Source organism: Macaca thibetana, chromosome 2 (assembly GCF_024542745.1).
Source record: "Macaca thibetana thibetana isolate TM-01 chromosome 2, ASM2454274v1, whole genome shotgun sequence".
In the NCBI taxonomy this organism is placed as follows: domain Eukaryota; kingdom Metazoa; phylum Chordata; class Mammalia; order Primates; family Cercopithecidae; genus Macaca; species Macaca thibetana.
The window spans coordinates 161,407,028-161,422,753 of record NC_065579.1 but is presented as its reverse complement, the minus strand read 5'-3'; the positions used below and the strand labels follow the sequence as shown (position 1 = coordinate 161,422,753).

At 41.8% G+C, this 15,726-nt stretch overlaps 1 long non-coding RNA gene across 3 annotated transcripts in view; it reads left to right on the top strand.

Annotated features, from left to right (window-relative positions):
* Positions 1 to 15,726, top strand: part of LOC126947796 (uncharacterized) — a 105,071-nt gene that overhangs the window by 24,868 nt on the left and 64,477 nt on the right. Inside the window, exon 5 of one of the 3 annotated variants that reach the window (XR_007723198.1) lies at positions 3,767 to 4,022. The exons of the other annotated variants lie outside the window; for them this stretch is intronic. This is a non-coding gene — a long non-coding RNA (uncharacterized LOC126947796). The remainder of the gene's footprint in view (positions 1 to 3,766; positions 4,023 to 15,726) is intronic. 3 annotated transcript variants of the gene reach the window in all.

Below are 15,726 nucleotides of genomic sequence, written 5' to 3'. Positions count from 1 at the left end.
ACTGGGCATTTTCATCTTGCACTGGGCCGCACAAATGATGGAGACAGTCTTGCATAGAATCAGAATGTTGGAGCTGGAAGGACTTCGAGAGGTCATCCATTCCACCCCCACCCGTCTTGCAGATGAAGAAACTGAGGCTAGGACAGTAGAACTGGTCACCTTCAGTCACAAGCTCATTTGCCTCAGAGCACCAATATAACCCAGGTCCCACAGAGTTTCCCCTTTGCTACAGGAGCTTATCTCCAGCCAAAATATCACTTGTGGCTGAGCTGGGCCAAGTCATTTCACTCCTGGGCAAATGGTCCTGGTCTTTTCATGAAACCAAAGGCACATAAACCTGAATGTGATTCCAGCAAAACCGCAATGTCTACTCTGTGGTAAAAGAAACCTTTAGCTGAGTGTCTCACCAAACACCTCTCTCTCCTGCCCAAACCTCACCAACGTGCATTTCCTATGCTGGGTATGCCAGCTCAGCCAGGATCAGGGCGTGGTCACTGCCAGGGCAGCGAGAGAGAGGTCAGGCTTAAGGCCAAGGCCCAGCTCCCACCAAACCTAGCCCAGAGAGGGATGAGCACTGGGCCCAAGGCATAGATATTCCACATCTACTAAACTGATACCACATTAATCCCTTTCAGAAGGGCCTCTTAGAGTTACCCTCAGGTCATTAAGACAAATAACCAAGCATTGGTAAGAGTTTGTGCTCACCTCTTCCATGCCCACATATTTGGATTCTCCAAAAGAGAATGTTGGGCTCTGATTGTCAGCCTACAAAACATACATTTGCGGCCAGGCACGGTGGCTCACGCCTGTGATTCCAGCACTTTAGGAGACTGAGGCAGGTGGATCACTTGAGATCAGGAGTTCAAGACCAGCCTGGCCAACATGGTGAAACCCCATCTCTACTGAAATACAAAAATTTGCTGGGCGTAGTGGCACACGCCTGCAATCCCAGCTACTTGGGAGACTGAGGCAGGAGAATCACTTACAGGAGAATCACTTGAACCCAGGAGGCGGAGGTTGCAGTGAGCAGAGATCACACCACTGCACTCCAGTCTGGGGGACAGAGCTAGACTCCGTCTCAAATGAAAAAAATAAAAAAAGAAAACATGGATTTGCCTCAGGCACACCGAAGTTGGTGGCTCTGCTTAGTGGAGAGCTGGGACTGAGATCCATTGGGTTGTTCTGAAACCACATGTGTCTGCCCCAGCCCAAAGGAGAAAAGTGTGGCACATACAGATGACCAAGGAAACTGGTTGTATCTTAGAAGAGCCTCTCTTGGCCAGGTGTGGGGGCTCATGTCTGTAATCCCAGCACTTTGGGAGGCTGAGGTGGGGGGATCATGAGATCAGAAGTTTGAGACCAGCCTGGCCAATATGGTGAAACCTCGTGTCTACTAAAAATACAAAAATTAGCAGGGTGTGGTGGTACACACCTGTAGTCCCAGCTAATCAGGAGGCTAAGGCAGAAGAATCACTTGAACCCAGGAGGCAGAGTTTGCAGTGAGCCAAGATCATGCCGCTACACTCCAGCCTGGGCAGCAGCAGAGCGAGACGCCGTCTAAAAAAAAAAAAAAAACAAACAAAAAGCCTCTTTTGGTTTCCTGGAATTGTGGTAAAGTTTTGCCTGTAGAAACAGTATGAACAATTTTCGTTTTCAGGTTAGTGAGATAGGACGGACACACATAAGCCCCACCTAACATGGAAGCAAGACAAGAGCAGGGAATTTGACTTCTTTTGTTCACTGATGCATCTCGGGTACCTGAATAAGGCCTAGTAGACAGCAGGTGCTCAATTATTAGTTGATATGCGAATGAATGCTTCTGTGATCTTGAAGGATCCTTAAGCCATCCATATAAAAATGAATAGTATAGGGTCATAGATTTTTTCATTTATCAATAATATGACAACCAAGGAGGGGTATTCAGAAACTCTGAGGAGGTAGAATGGGTCCACAACGTCTTGTGTGTGTTTAATGCAAATGACAACAAGCAAGCGGGGGGGAGAATATTAGAAGTTATTATTTCATTTATTGGATTATTCACCTATGGCTCTATGGATTTTGACTCATTCTAGAAACTCTATCAGACAATGGGGGTGGGTATTGCCGAGCCTTCACCTCCCTTCCCTTCCCTTCTTGGGATATTCTCTTTCTCTACACAGTCTTGATAGGACTGGAAATCGAGATGCTAATACAGCCAGGAGGTGGGCCTAGGAGTCAAGAGCAACCAATTATACCACTTTCTCAGGTCTTTCTATTTTAAGTAGACCAAAGCAAGGATGCAAAAGAAAAATGAATGGAGGATGTTTTCTCCAGCAGCAATGACCAGACAGGGTGGCTCCTGCCACCTAGATGTCCTGAGCTCCTCTGGCTCCTGCCCTGATTTCTGTGACTTCTTGTCCTTTATGTGAGCTCTCCAGTATACCACCAATACATTCCTCTGTTATTTAAGTTAGAGGGTTTGCTTCCATTGCTTGGAGCAATAGAACCCTAGCTGATTCATCTGATTCCATAACTGACTGCTAGTTAGCATCAGAAGCTTTGCAAACAAATAGCCCCAGTGGGTATCCCAGTTAGGAACAGGCTGGAGTGCCCAGGACCTCTCCAATCTCCACCCCTGATTCTAGCCTCAGATGAGTCAACTACCCGTCTGGTTTTAAGGGGGACACAGGAAAATCAGTTGGGGACATCAGTGCCTCAAGTTTCCATTTGTCTTAACCTTACCTCCCACCATGGAATCACCATCTTCAGAACAGTCCAAAGTCTGCATGACCTGTGGGCTCTGCTCTGGTCTGGGTCTTGAAGACAGTGATATGTCTCAGAAATCTTCATTCTCTGTGCTTGGTCCTAAGTAGGCAGTTAGGGTTCAAGCTGAGAAGTATGCAGATGGCTTAGAGCTGTGGCCCTCAACCCTGGTCATACCTTTAAATCACCTCGAAATTTTTTAAACATGCAGATACTCAGATTAAAAATTCATTTGAGTTGTTCTGGAGTAGGACTCAGGAATTTTTCTGATTTTTGTTTGGTTTGGTTTTGAGACAGAGTCTTGCTGTGTTACCCAGGCTAGAGTGTAGTAGTGTGATTTCAGCTCACTGCAACCTCTACCTCCCAGGTTCAAGTGATTCTCCTACCTCGGCCTCCCAGGTAGCTGGGACTACAGGCATGCACCACTTCACCTGGCTATTTTTTTGTATTTTATTTAATTTTTTTAGTAGAGACAGGGTTTAGCCATGTTGGCCAGGCTGGTCTGGAACTCCTGACCTCAGGTGATCCACCCGCCTCAGCCTTCCAAAGTGCTGGGATTATAGGTGTGAGCCACAGTGCCCAACCTCTAATTTTATTTTTTGAAATAGTTTTAAGCCAACAGAAAAATTACAAGAGTACTCTCTTTACCCAGATTCCCTAATTTTTAGTTACTAACCTTTTAGAGAGAAAGAAATATGTATGTGTGTGTACACATATACACATATGTGTGAATAGTTATACAGAAGTATATATGTGTTTTTTATTTGTTCATGTATACGTGTGTGTATATTTATAGGGAAAGAGAGAAATGAACTGAATTTATTAGAGTCTTTTTTTCTGACATCATGACCCATAACTCCTACAGATTCCAGGGTATACTTTCCCCAAACAAGAACACTCTTCTGTATTACCATATAATACCTTTCCAATCTGAAAATCAGCATCAACCAATACTACCTTCCAATCCGCTAATCCCATTCAAGTTTCTCCAACAGTCCCAATACCATGTTTTTCCTTGTTCCAGGAATACCTATTGTCACATTGTTCTCCTTCAGTCTGGAACAGTTCCTCCTTCTTTCTCTGGCTCTGGATCTGCATCCCTGACAGTCTTAAAGAGGACAGAACTTTCATTTATGAGGGCGACCCTCAACTTGGCTCAGTCAATGTTTCCTCAGACTCAAGCCTTGCATTCCTGGCAGAAAGACTGAAGAAATGACGCTGTGCTCTTCTCAGTGCTTCACGTCAGGAGGCTCTACTCTCTCAACCGGCCCCCACTATTGGTAATGTTAACCTTGGTCACCTGGCCAAATTTGTGTCTGCCATTGTGAAGTCATCATTTTTCCTTTGTATTTGATCAGTGCTTTCTGGGGACATATTTCAATGTCACACCAATATTCTATTCCCCATCAAACCTTCACCCAGCAGCTGAGTATCCATGAATGACTCCTACCTTTGTCAGCCACTGTAGGTTCACTGCCAGATGGAGATTGTCTGTTGCCAACATTTAAAATAGTCTACATTCTATTGTGAGAAAGAGCTTTACTTTCCGCTTCATTTGTTTGTTTATATATTCACTTATTTATATCCGTGTGGGCTCGTGCATTCTTATTTTATTCATTGAATTTCAATCCAATGTTTTCATTATTTATTTTGATGCTTTGGTTGTCTCAGATTTGGCCAGTGGGAGCTCCTTCACACTAACTTCTCTCTCCTTTTGACATGTCCCTGTCATTTTTTGAGCACTTCTTTATTTTCTGTAGCAAGATAATTCAGGCTTATTTTGTTCTTTCCTTGCCCTAGGCCTATAATCAGTCATTCCTCCAGGAGCTTGGCTCCTTTTTATGGAGGGGATATTTAAAAGCCAAGATCTGGGAACTTGGTGTGTATATTGCTACGTGTTTCTATAATTATTTCTGTATCTATATATTTTTGAAAATTCATGAGTTTCTACCAATACTTCCAATTTCAATCCAACACCTTAGGATCTCCCTAGCTTTTCCTATTTCCATGATTATAACTCTTGTCCCAGATGATAAGAAATGTGGATCTGGGCCGGGCGCGGTGGCTCAAGCCTGTAATCCCAGCACTTTGGGAGGCCGAGACGGGCGGATCACTAGGTCAGGAGATCGAGACCATCCTGGTTAACACGGTGAAACCCCGTCTCTACTAAAAAAAAAAAATACAAAACACTAGCCGGGCGAGGTGGCGGGCGCCTGTAGTCCCAGCTACTCAGGAGGCTGAGACAGGAGAATGGCCCGAACCCGGGAGGCGGAGCTTGCAGTGAGCTGAGATCCGGCCACTGCACTCCAGCCTGGGCGACAGAGCGAGACTCCGTCTCAAAAAAAAAAAAAAAAAAAAAAGAAATGTGGATCTGACTATACTCAATTCATACACGTATTTGCTCAGTGGGCTAACTTATTTGCCGAGTATAGCCAGTCCCCAGCCTTCCAACTGCCTCTCTCACTTGCCACCTCTGCATCTTCCCCACTGTCTTCCTCAGCAATCAGACTGCCTCTTGCCAAGTCATCACCACAGCACCCCCTCCTCCCTCAGCGTCCTGATCCCTTAGATGAAGATGAGAAAAGAAAGGATTCGTATTTTTAAAGGGTTTCCCAAGTGATTCTAAGTGTGTAGGCAGACTTAGGTACATCATTTGGACCATATAAGTAATAGGCATACAATACTTATATCTAAGCCTGAGTCCCAAATTATCAAACACACTATATGACATTTTCTTGGAAGCTTTCCTTTTTTGGTAAGGATTCAGTGTTTCACAATTACGAGTGGAGTTGGTAGGTCCCTGGAAGTGGTAGGGAGTCATAAGACTTCAGAAACAAGATGGTGTCTTAGTCAGTTCAGGCTGCTGCAACACATTGCCAAAGACTGGATGACTTAAATAACACACATTTATTTCTCATAGTCCTAGAAGCTGGGAAGTGAAGATCGAGGTGCCAGCAGGTCCAGTGTCTGGGGAGGGCTTGCTTCCTGGCTTGCAGAGGAACATCTTCTCATGACATCCTCACATGGCAGAGAACAGAAAGAGAGAGCAAGCTCTGGGGATCTCTTTCTATAAGGGCCCTAATCTTATAGATAAAGGCTCCACCCTTGTGACCTAATTACCTTCCAAAGGCCTGATCTTCTCATACCATCACATTTGGGATTAAGATTTCAACATATGAATGTGGGGAATGGCACAAACATTCAGTCCATAACAGTTGCTAGAATAGCAGAAGTAGGGAATGCCATGGGAAAGTATATAATTTTGCTTCAGGCTGGTCCTGCCTGTGCCCTCTCAAAATTATCTCATGCACCCTCTCTGGAATGTGCATGTGAGTCACTGCTCCCTAATCTAACTTGCAGGTCAACCTTTTTTGACTCCTGAACTCTATGAAGAATGTGCCTGCTTTAAATTTTTTGAAAGCTTCACTCCATTTCCAGAGGTCTTCTTGTATTTTTCCACTTTGAAGAATGAATTGCACTCCTGGTAAGGAGTATAACAAGTGGGCACACAGTTTTGTCTTGAGCTCATCTCTACCAGTACCTCAGCCTTGACCTCTGATGTCTGCTTTTGGCTGCCTGAACCTTGGACCCCCACTCAACAACCTCAATGCCTTCTTTATCTAGTCTTTGCAATATGGCCTGGTAGGAATCACAAACCCAGCACTAAACTCCACAGGCCAGAACTGCCAAAGTAGAGCAGTATTAACCAACCTGAGCCAAAGGTACTGTATTTTCTTCAGCTCCACACTAATGAAGAAATTTGTCAAATATTTATTCTGGAAGATAAATTTAAATCAAGTTAATAGGAAAAGAGAGTGAATGACTGAATTCCGTTATTGCCTTTCTTGGCTCCTTATGTTACTGGAGGAAGCCATAAAACCTTATTTGTGCTGTTCATTTTCATATTTTCATGCTTACATTACAGAAGAAAGAAAAGTAAAGGCTGGCTCCAGATGAAACATCTCTGTCTGGAAAAGGAACAGTCTGTCCCAAGGCCACAATTGGCACAGCCCTGCAAAGCAAACTTACACAACAAACTCAGGGCAAAAGTCAAATAACAGAAGAGCTAAAAGGAGACAGAGCCCAACAGATGGAGGCTCTTGAATAAAGTTTTGAAAAAGGTCCACAAAAGATATAGTCAATATCTGGTTTGCTAGTAACAGCAGGTTAATCTCCAAAATCTTCCTCCAACGTGATAATCAGTTCCCAGAGATCATCATGCATGGCATTTCAAGAAGGAACCCTTGAGCAAATCACGGACTGACATGGACCACAAAAAAAAAAAAAAAAAAACAACTCATGTGAAGTGGAGGAAGTTCACACTGCTTAAAGTTTAGCACTGGGAGCACCTCCTTTTTTGTAAGATAGAAACAGGGAAGATGGAGGTTACTATGTTTTCATGGGTATGTGTTTCTGCATTAAAAATAAAAGTTTAAGAATAAGAAAGAAACAGAAATTTAAAAAACCAGACCAACTTGTAACCTGAAAAGAAAACCACAATAAATAGAATAAATTAGAGCCTGGAGCTAAGACTAGGCCGGGAAATTATCATAATTACATTCCATAAGAAAAATTATGACAGTCAGGAAGATCGTACTAATCAAGGCATAAAGAAATTCAGTCAATCTGGGCTTCACTTGTGTTCTTACTATGTGCAGTGCATTGTGTTGATACCACAGACTGATGGAAGAACTAGAAGGTCTGGTTCCTTCTAGTTTTATGCCAGGTCTGTGGTGTGCTGGAATTGGCTAAGACTGACTTGTGGGAACATATTGTTAAATATTCAGGAAATTGTTGAGCAGGTTGCTAAACCATTGTTAGCTTGAAATTAGCCACAAAAGAATATTTAAACCATGAACATGGACAAATGCTGCACATCAGGACTTTGTTTTCAGGGAGCCAGCTTAGCAACACACAACTGCCGTAAACATACATAGACCGTGCCCAAGGCTGCAGATGATAGACTTAGAAAGATTTGTGTGTCAGCTGGAACGTTATTGGTGTATATAAATATTACTGATGTGTGCACATTTATTTTGCATCCTGAAACATTACTGAAATTGTCTCTCAGTTCCAGGAGCCTTTTCACAGAGGCTTTGGGGGTTTTCTAGTTATGGAATTGTATTGTCCTCAAAGAGAGATAGTTTGACTTCCTTACCTTTTGGGATACCTTTTATTTCTTTCTCTTGTCTGAGGGCTGTGGCTAGCACTTCTGGTACTATGTTGAATAGGAGTGGTGAGAGTGGGCATCCCTGTCTTTTTTCTGTTCTCAAGAGGTATGCTTCCAGCTTTTGTCCATTCAGTATGATGTTGGCTGTGGGTTTATCATAGATAGCTCTTACTATTTTGAAGTATGTTCCCTCAATGCCTAGTTTCTTGAAGATTTTTTATCATGAAGAAATGTTTGATTTTATTGAAAGCTTTTCCCACATCTATTGAGATGATCATGTAGCTTTTGTTTTTAATTCTGTTTATGTGGTGAATCACATTTATGAATTTGCATATGTTGAACCAACCTTGCATCCCAGGAACGAAGCCTACTTGATCATGATGAATTAGCTTTTTGATGTGGTATTGGATTCAATTTGCTAGTATTTTGTTGAGGATTTTTATGTCTCTGTTTGTCAGGAATATGGACCTGTAGTTTTTTGTTGTTGTTGTTGTGTCTTTGCCAGGTTTTTCTATCAGGGTGATGCTGGCTTTGTAGAATTAGTTAGGAAGGAGTCCCTCCTGTTTGATTTTTTGGAATAATTTCAGTAAATTGATGCCAGATCTTCTTCTTACATCTGTAGAATTTGGCTGTGAATTCATGTGGTACGAAGCTTTCTTTGGTTGGTAGGTTTTTTATTACTGACTCAGTTTCAGTGCTCAATATGGGTCTAATCAGGATTTCGATTTCTTCCTGATTTCACCTTAGGAGATTATGTGTTTCCAGGAATTTATCCATTTCCTCTAGATTTTCTAGTTTATGTGTGTATAGGTGTTCATAATAGTTTCGAGGATCTTATGTATTTCTGCGGGATTGATTATAATGTCACTCTTGTCATTTCTGATTTATGTTTATTTGGATCTTCCCTCTCTTTCTCTGTTTTTCTCTGTCTCTCATGTGTGCACTCACACAATGTAGCTAGCAGTCTATCAATCTTGTTTATCCTTTCAGTGAACCATATGATCATCTCAACAGATGCAGAAAAAGCTTCAACATAATCCAACATTCCTTCATGATAAAAAGCCTCAACAAACCAGGAATTGAATGAATATACCTCAAAATAATAAGAACCATCTATGACAAACCCACAGCCAGCATCTTACAGAATATGCAAAGCTAGAAGCATTCCCCTTGAGAGACAGAACAAGACCTATTCAACATAGTACTGGAAGTGATAGCCAGAGCAATCAGCAAGGGAAAGATATAAAAGACATACAAATAGGAAAAGAAGAAGTCAAATTTTCTCTCTTCACAGGTGATATTACTTTATACCTAGAAAACTCTAAAGACTCCACCAAAAGGTTTCAGCAACTAATAAACAACATCAGTAAAGTTTCAGTACACAAAATCAAAGTACAAAACTCAGTAGTATTTCTATACACCAATAACATTCAAGTTGAGCGCCAAATCCAGAATGCAATTGTATTTACAATCACCACACACAAAAAAAAATTCCTGGAAATACAACAAACTGAGGAGGTGAAAGATCTCCATAAGGAGAACTACAAGACACTTTTGAAAGAAATAATAGATGACAAAAACAAATGGAAAAACATTCCATTCCCATGGATTGGAGGAATCAATATTGTTAAAATGGTCATACTGCCTGTGTTAGGCCATTCTTGCATGGCTATAAAGAAACACCCAAGACTGGGTAATTTATAAGAAAAGAAGTTTAACTGGCTCACAGTTCTGCAGGCTGTACAGGAAGCATAGTGGCATGGCATTGCTTGCTTCAGAAGGCAAAGGGGAGCAGGCACATCACATGGTGAGAACAGGAGCAACAGCAAGAGAGAGAGTGGGGGCAGGGAGGTGCCACACACTTTTAAATGACCAGATCTGACAAGAACTCACTCACTATCATGAGGATAGCACCAAGCCATGAGGGACCATGATCCAAACCCTTTCCACCAGGCCCCACTTTCAGCACTGGGGATTTCATTTCAACATGGGATTTGGGCAGGGACAATATCCAAACTGTGTCACTGCCCAAAGCAATCTACAGATTCAACACTATTCCTATCAAACTACCAATGACATATTTCACAGAACTAGAAAAAACTATTCTAAAATTCATATGGAACCAACAACAAGCCCAAATAGCCAAAGCAAGTCTAGGCAAAAAGAACAAAGTTGGAAGCATCACCTTACCCACCTTCAAACTATGCTTACAAGGTATAGTAATCAAAACAGCATAGTACTGGTACAAAAACAAATACATACACCAATGGAAAAGAATAGAAAACCCAGAAATAAAGCCTAATATCTACAGCCATCCGATCTTCAACAAAGTCAACAAAAATAAACAATGGGGAAAAGATTCCCTATTTAATAAATGGTCCTGAGATAGCTGGCTAGCCATATGCAGAAGAATGAAACTAGTTTTCTAGCTTTTACCATATACAAAAGTTAACACAAGATGGGTTAAAGTTTTAAATGTAAGACTTCAAACTATAAGAATTCTAGAAGAAAACCTAGGAAACAGTATTCTGGACACTGGCCTTGGGAAACAATTTATGACTAAGTCCTCAAAAGCAATTGTAACCAAAACAAAAATTGACAAGTGGGACCTAATTAAATTAAAGAGCTCCTGCACAGGAAAAGAAACTATCAGTAGAGTAAACAGACAACCTACACAATGGGAGAAAATGTTTGCAAATTATGCATCCAATGAAAGTCTAACATCCAGAATCTATAAGGAACTTAAACAGTTGAACAAGCAAAAAACAACCCCATTAAAAAATGGGCAAAGGACATGAATAGATACTTACCAAAAGAAGACATACAAGTAGCTAACAAACATATGAAAAAATGCTGAACATCACTAATCATTAGAGAAATGCAAATCAAAACCACAATGAGATACCATCTCACACCAGTCAGAATGACCATTATTAAAAAGTCAAAAAACAACAGATGCTGGTGAGGCTGCAGGGAAAGGGGAATGCTTATACACTGTTGATGGGAATGTAAGTTAGTTCACTTACTGTGGAAAGCCATTTGGAGATTTCTCAAAGAACTTAAGACAGAACTACCATTTAATGCAGCAATCCCATTATTGGGCATATATCCAAAAGAAAACAAATTGTTCTACCCGGAAGACACATCCACTCACATGTTCATCACAGTACTATTTACAATAGCAAATACATGGAATCAACCTAGGTGCCCATCGGTGGTGAACTAGATAAACAAAATGAGGTTCATATACACCCTGGACTACTACATAGCCATAAAAAAGAAAGCATCATGTCCTTTGCAGCAACATGGATACAACTGGAGGACATTATCATAAATAAATTAATACAGGCAAAGAAAACCAAATGTTTCACGTTCTCATTTATAAGTGGGAGCTAAATATCGGGTACTCATGGACATAAAGATGGCAACAATAGAAACTGGGGAGGAGGGAGAAAGGCATGGGTTGAAAAATTAACTATTGGATACTACTATGCCTAGTACCTGGGTGACAAGATCATCCACACCCCAAACCTCAGCATCACACAATATACCCAGGTAACCAACCTGCACATGTACCCTCTGAATCTAAAATAAAAGTTGGAAAAAAAAGAAAGAACATAAGGAATAACACAAGGAAGGGCACAGTGACCACTATGAAGCCAGTCTCCAGGACAGGGCAAAGTCATTTGGTGCCATGGGGAAGCTCCTGTTGAAAGTAAGACTCGAGGGAAGTGGGAGAAAAAAATCTGTGTTTTTTGCTAGCCAACCTTAATCACCATCCTCACCTCATCCCCAGCCAGGGCCATCCTATCAGCCTGTTAGACTTCTAAGGAAAGGCAGAGAGAAACACAAAGAAAAGAAGGGGTGGGTAGAAAAGCTGCTAAGGCATAGAATTCATTGGCTCCTAGAGATGGAAGGGCCTTGAAGATTACCCAAGCCAACCCCCTTACTTATAGCTGTGGGAGTAGAGCCAAAGAGGTAAAATGACACCAAAGTTATATAGCTAGTTAAGTGACACAGCCAAGGCCAGAAACTTAGTCTCACTCATTACCCCTACATGATGCTAGGTACTATGTTGGTTCCTAACCTCAGCTGTTCTGCTGCCACTCCAGTATAACTTACGTACACGTATGGGGAGGCAGCATGGAATTAAAGGAAGAACTGAAGCTGATTAATCCCTCCCTCCAAGCCAGCACATAAGGTATGGGTTGTTTCAGAAATAATTTGGTTTATTAATTCTAACTAGGAAGGGCCTGCCGACTTAGGAAAGGGATGGGGGCTGACGAACTGATGATGAAGATGCTGTGTATGTAGCATCTGATGTACATTGGAAAAAAGTGTCATTTGTCCTAAATTGAGTTCCAAGTCATAATTTCTTCAGGCACAACCTTTACTCCCTAAGAGACTACTAAAAATGAGCTGGTGATTTCAATTCCTTCCAGATGGAAAAATGTTGATGTCATCCCAAACCTTGCCTCTGTGAGAGTCATTTTATTCTTCCCAGCATAATAGGGCAGCTGAAGCAGAGGTGTCAGAGTTGGAAGGAGTCCCTGAGACTAAACTAGCCCCTCTAGAGCCATTTCCTACATGTCAAGGTTGCACTTCTCAGACTAAGGAGAGAAATTTGTGCTGTGGCTGCACTAGTGGCACCTTCTAGGGAAACAGAAGATTTGGTTCTGCACTTGCCAACCAATTCCTGTTATCAGCCTTAAACTTACATTATATTTTAAGAAGAGAGGTTCTTATTTAGACAAGCTAAATAAAACTTTTGTGAGAGAATGACTCCAGACTAGTCCCCAGACAGATGGATGGAATGTATAGCTTGATTGTTCCCCTGCCTCTCTGATTACAGTGATCGTTTCAACAGAAGCAGCAAGTTGACTTTTAGCAATGTGGACTTTCCATGGCAAGAGGATTAGAGAGGTTTCCTTCGAAGGGTCGTTTTCGAGGCTAACGTTGGGGGAGAAGCATAATCTCAGATCAATTTTCAGGATTCTTACTTTGTGCCTAATAATTAACTGTATTGCTGAGATAACTCATCACCCATAGCTACATCCACCAAACAGATGGTGACCCCACATAGCTGGGAATAAAGTGAAGCTGTAGAGACAGAGAGTAAAACAAAACTGAAAACATTTACTACAAACTTACCCTCCAACCTCTCTCACACACCCTACCTGGAGGACAGCAGCTCCATCTAGATGAGACAGACTGTTATATGATAGGTGAGCTTCATAACAACTCTACTGGGTTGGAGGGTGACCAACCATCCCCGTTTGCCCAGGACTGAGAGGGCCCCTGGGGTGTGACATTTAATTTTAAAATCAGAATAGTCCTGTAACTTCATTTTCCCCTGCCTCCCAATTTACTAATTAGGAATTTGAGACTCCAAGAAATCAAGAAACTCATTCAGGATCACATACTGTTTAATGGCAGATTTGAATTCGTACCCTACTCCAACTTCAAAGGCAGGACTCTCCTTCCAATGCCTGTTGATATTTCTATGTATTGACAGAGAAAGTGTGAAAATATTAAATAGGTGAATGTTTACTTGTATTTCTCCAGACTAGAGGCCTATTTAACAAGAAAACAGTCTTAAAAACCCAGGCTTGGATGAAAAAGGTTTCCTAAATTTCTTTCAGAAGGAAGCATAGAGAACTCAGATCATAAAGTATTTCTCGTATTTTACAGAAGATACCACCCAATTGTGAAGACTAGACCATGAGTAGGGAAACCCTATATTCCAGTGTTCCAGTCCTGGTTTATTCCTGTTGTCCTGATGAATCATTACAACTGCTCCCTTTCACGCTCAAAAAAGTTCTGGTTTCGATGATAAATTATATCATCCCCAAGCCAAGAGGCTCACCATTTCATGGTAGAAGAAGAATGTGAGATTGGAAAGAAAAGAAAGCCCACTCCTTCTGACTGAGGAATTTTGAGAAGAGACAAATGAGAGGAAAACAAAAGTAGATGATGTAGAAAGGAACCAGGCAATGGAATGCTGGAGTCAGCATATACAGGCTAGCAAAGTCTCCTTTTAAATATTCAGACATTTTTTAAGCAGACTGCAAATATTTACACCCCGCTCAGAAATCAGCAAATGTTACATATTCCCCCATAGATCAGGTGACCAGCACACTATTGGTTCCAAAGCACTCTCTTTTCTCTTTCTCATTCTCTTTCTCTTTCTCTGTCTGTCTCTCTTTCTCATTCTCTCTCTCTCTATCTCTCTCTCTCTCTCTCTCACACACACACACACACACACACACACACACACACACAGTCTATGACTAAAATGACAGGAGTGCTTTAGAAGTACCCAATCAAGGAGAGGAATCCTCTTTTTTTTTTTTTTTTTTTTTTTTTTTTTTTTTTGAGATGGAGTCTCGCTCTGTCGCCCAGGCTGGAGTGCAGTGGCGCAATCTCGACTCACCACAACCTCCATCTCCCAGGTTCAAGCGGTTCTCGTGCCTCAGCCTCCCAAGTAGCTGGGACTATGGATGCACGCCACCATACCCAGCTAATTTTTTGTATTTTTAGTAGAGCCAGGCTGGTCTGGAACTCCTGACCTCGTGATCCGCCCACCAAAGTGGGTCCGGCCTTCCAAAGTGCTGGGATTACAGGCATGAGCCATTGTGCCTGGCGGGAGCAATCTTTATTCCACCTTCTTATCTGGGGCTCTGGAAGGATGTTACCACTTAGATCAATGTGGGATGTGTTACCTTCATGTAAACCTAGTGGTACAGAGTAGTTAAGCAGAGAAAGACCCACAAATTTATCTTTCCTAAGCCACTTTCAGTTGCGCATGGCGTGTATAACTCAAATTTAGTTGAGAACCTATCTGAAAAACTTGCCAAAGAGTGCCTGCCAACCTGAGGTGACTCTCAGCAGAGGGAACCACCTAGATCAAGACCAAGTATATAATAAGGTCTCAGCTCAATTCCAGAGGGGTTCACAGATGAGGTAAGAATGCTGGGGATGGTTACTGTCCCCGGTGGAGCCAAAAGGGACCTGAGCAAGTATTATGCTGGTCACTGACCTTAATGAATGGCTGCAAGGCCAGTGGTGACCAAGTGGACAAAGGGCATCTCTGTGAGTCCAGAAGAGCAGAGGGCACATAAAAGTAAGCACTTAACAAATACGTGCTTTCCCTCAACTTTTGTCTATTTTTCTTTCCTGACTATTGGCCCTGGTGTCTTTGCGCCCAACATTAGATACAAAGCAGTAATCTTTAAATAGACTGTTTAGCCAGCTTCCACGACTGTTTGAGATCTAATTCCTGCTAAAAATTCTCTGAGCCGAGATTATGCCACTGCAGTCCAGCCTGGGTGACAGAGCAAGACTCCGTCTCAAAAAAAGACAAGACAAGACAAGACAAGAAAAAATTCCCTTACTCTATATCTCTCATCTCTGACCAAACCCTAACTGTAAAAAAAATTGGTACCAGGAGTGGTTTCAGAGAAGCAAAACTTTAAAGATGGGTTCTTGAATTGCCTTTGGGTTTTCTAAAAGTGTTACCCTGATCTGATCAGATTTTACCTACTTCCAGGGGTAAATAATATACTGATAGTTCACGGCATGTGGAGGCAAAACTTATGTACTCATCTTCCACCTGCAAACATAGGTAATCAACTGCCATTAGGAGTCAAGGCTTCTTTTTTTTTTCCAATAAGTTTTTGGGGAACAGGTGGTGTTTGGTTACATGAATAAATTCTTTAGTGGTAATTTCTGAGATTTTGGTGCACCCATCACCCAAGCAATGTAAACTGTACCCAGTGTGTAGTATTTTATCCTTCATCCCACTTCCACCCTTT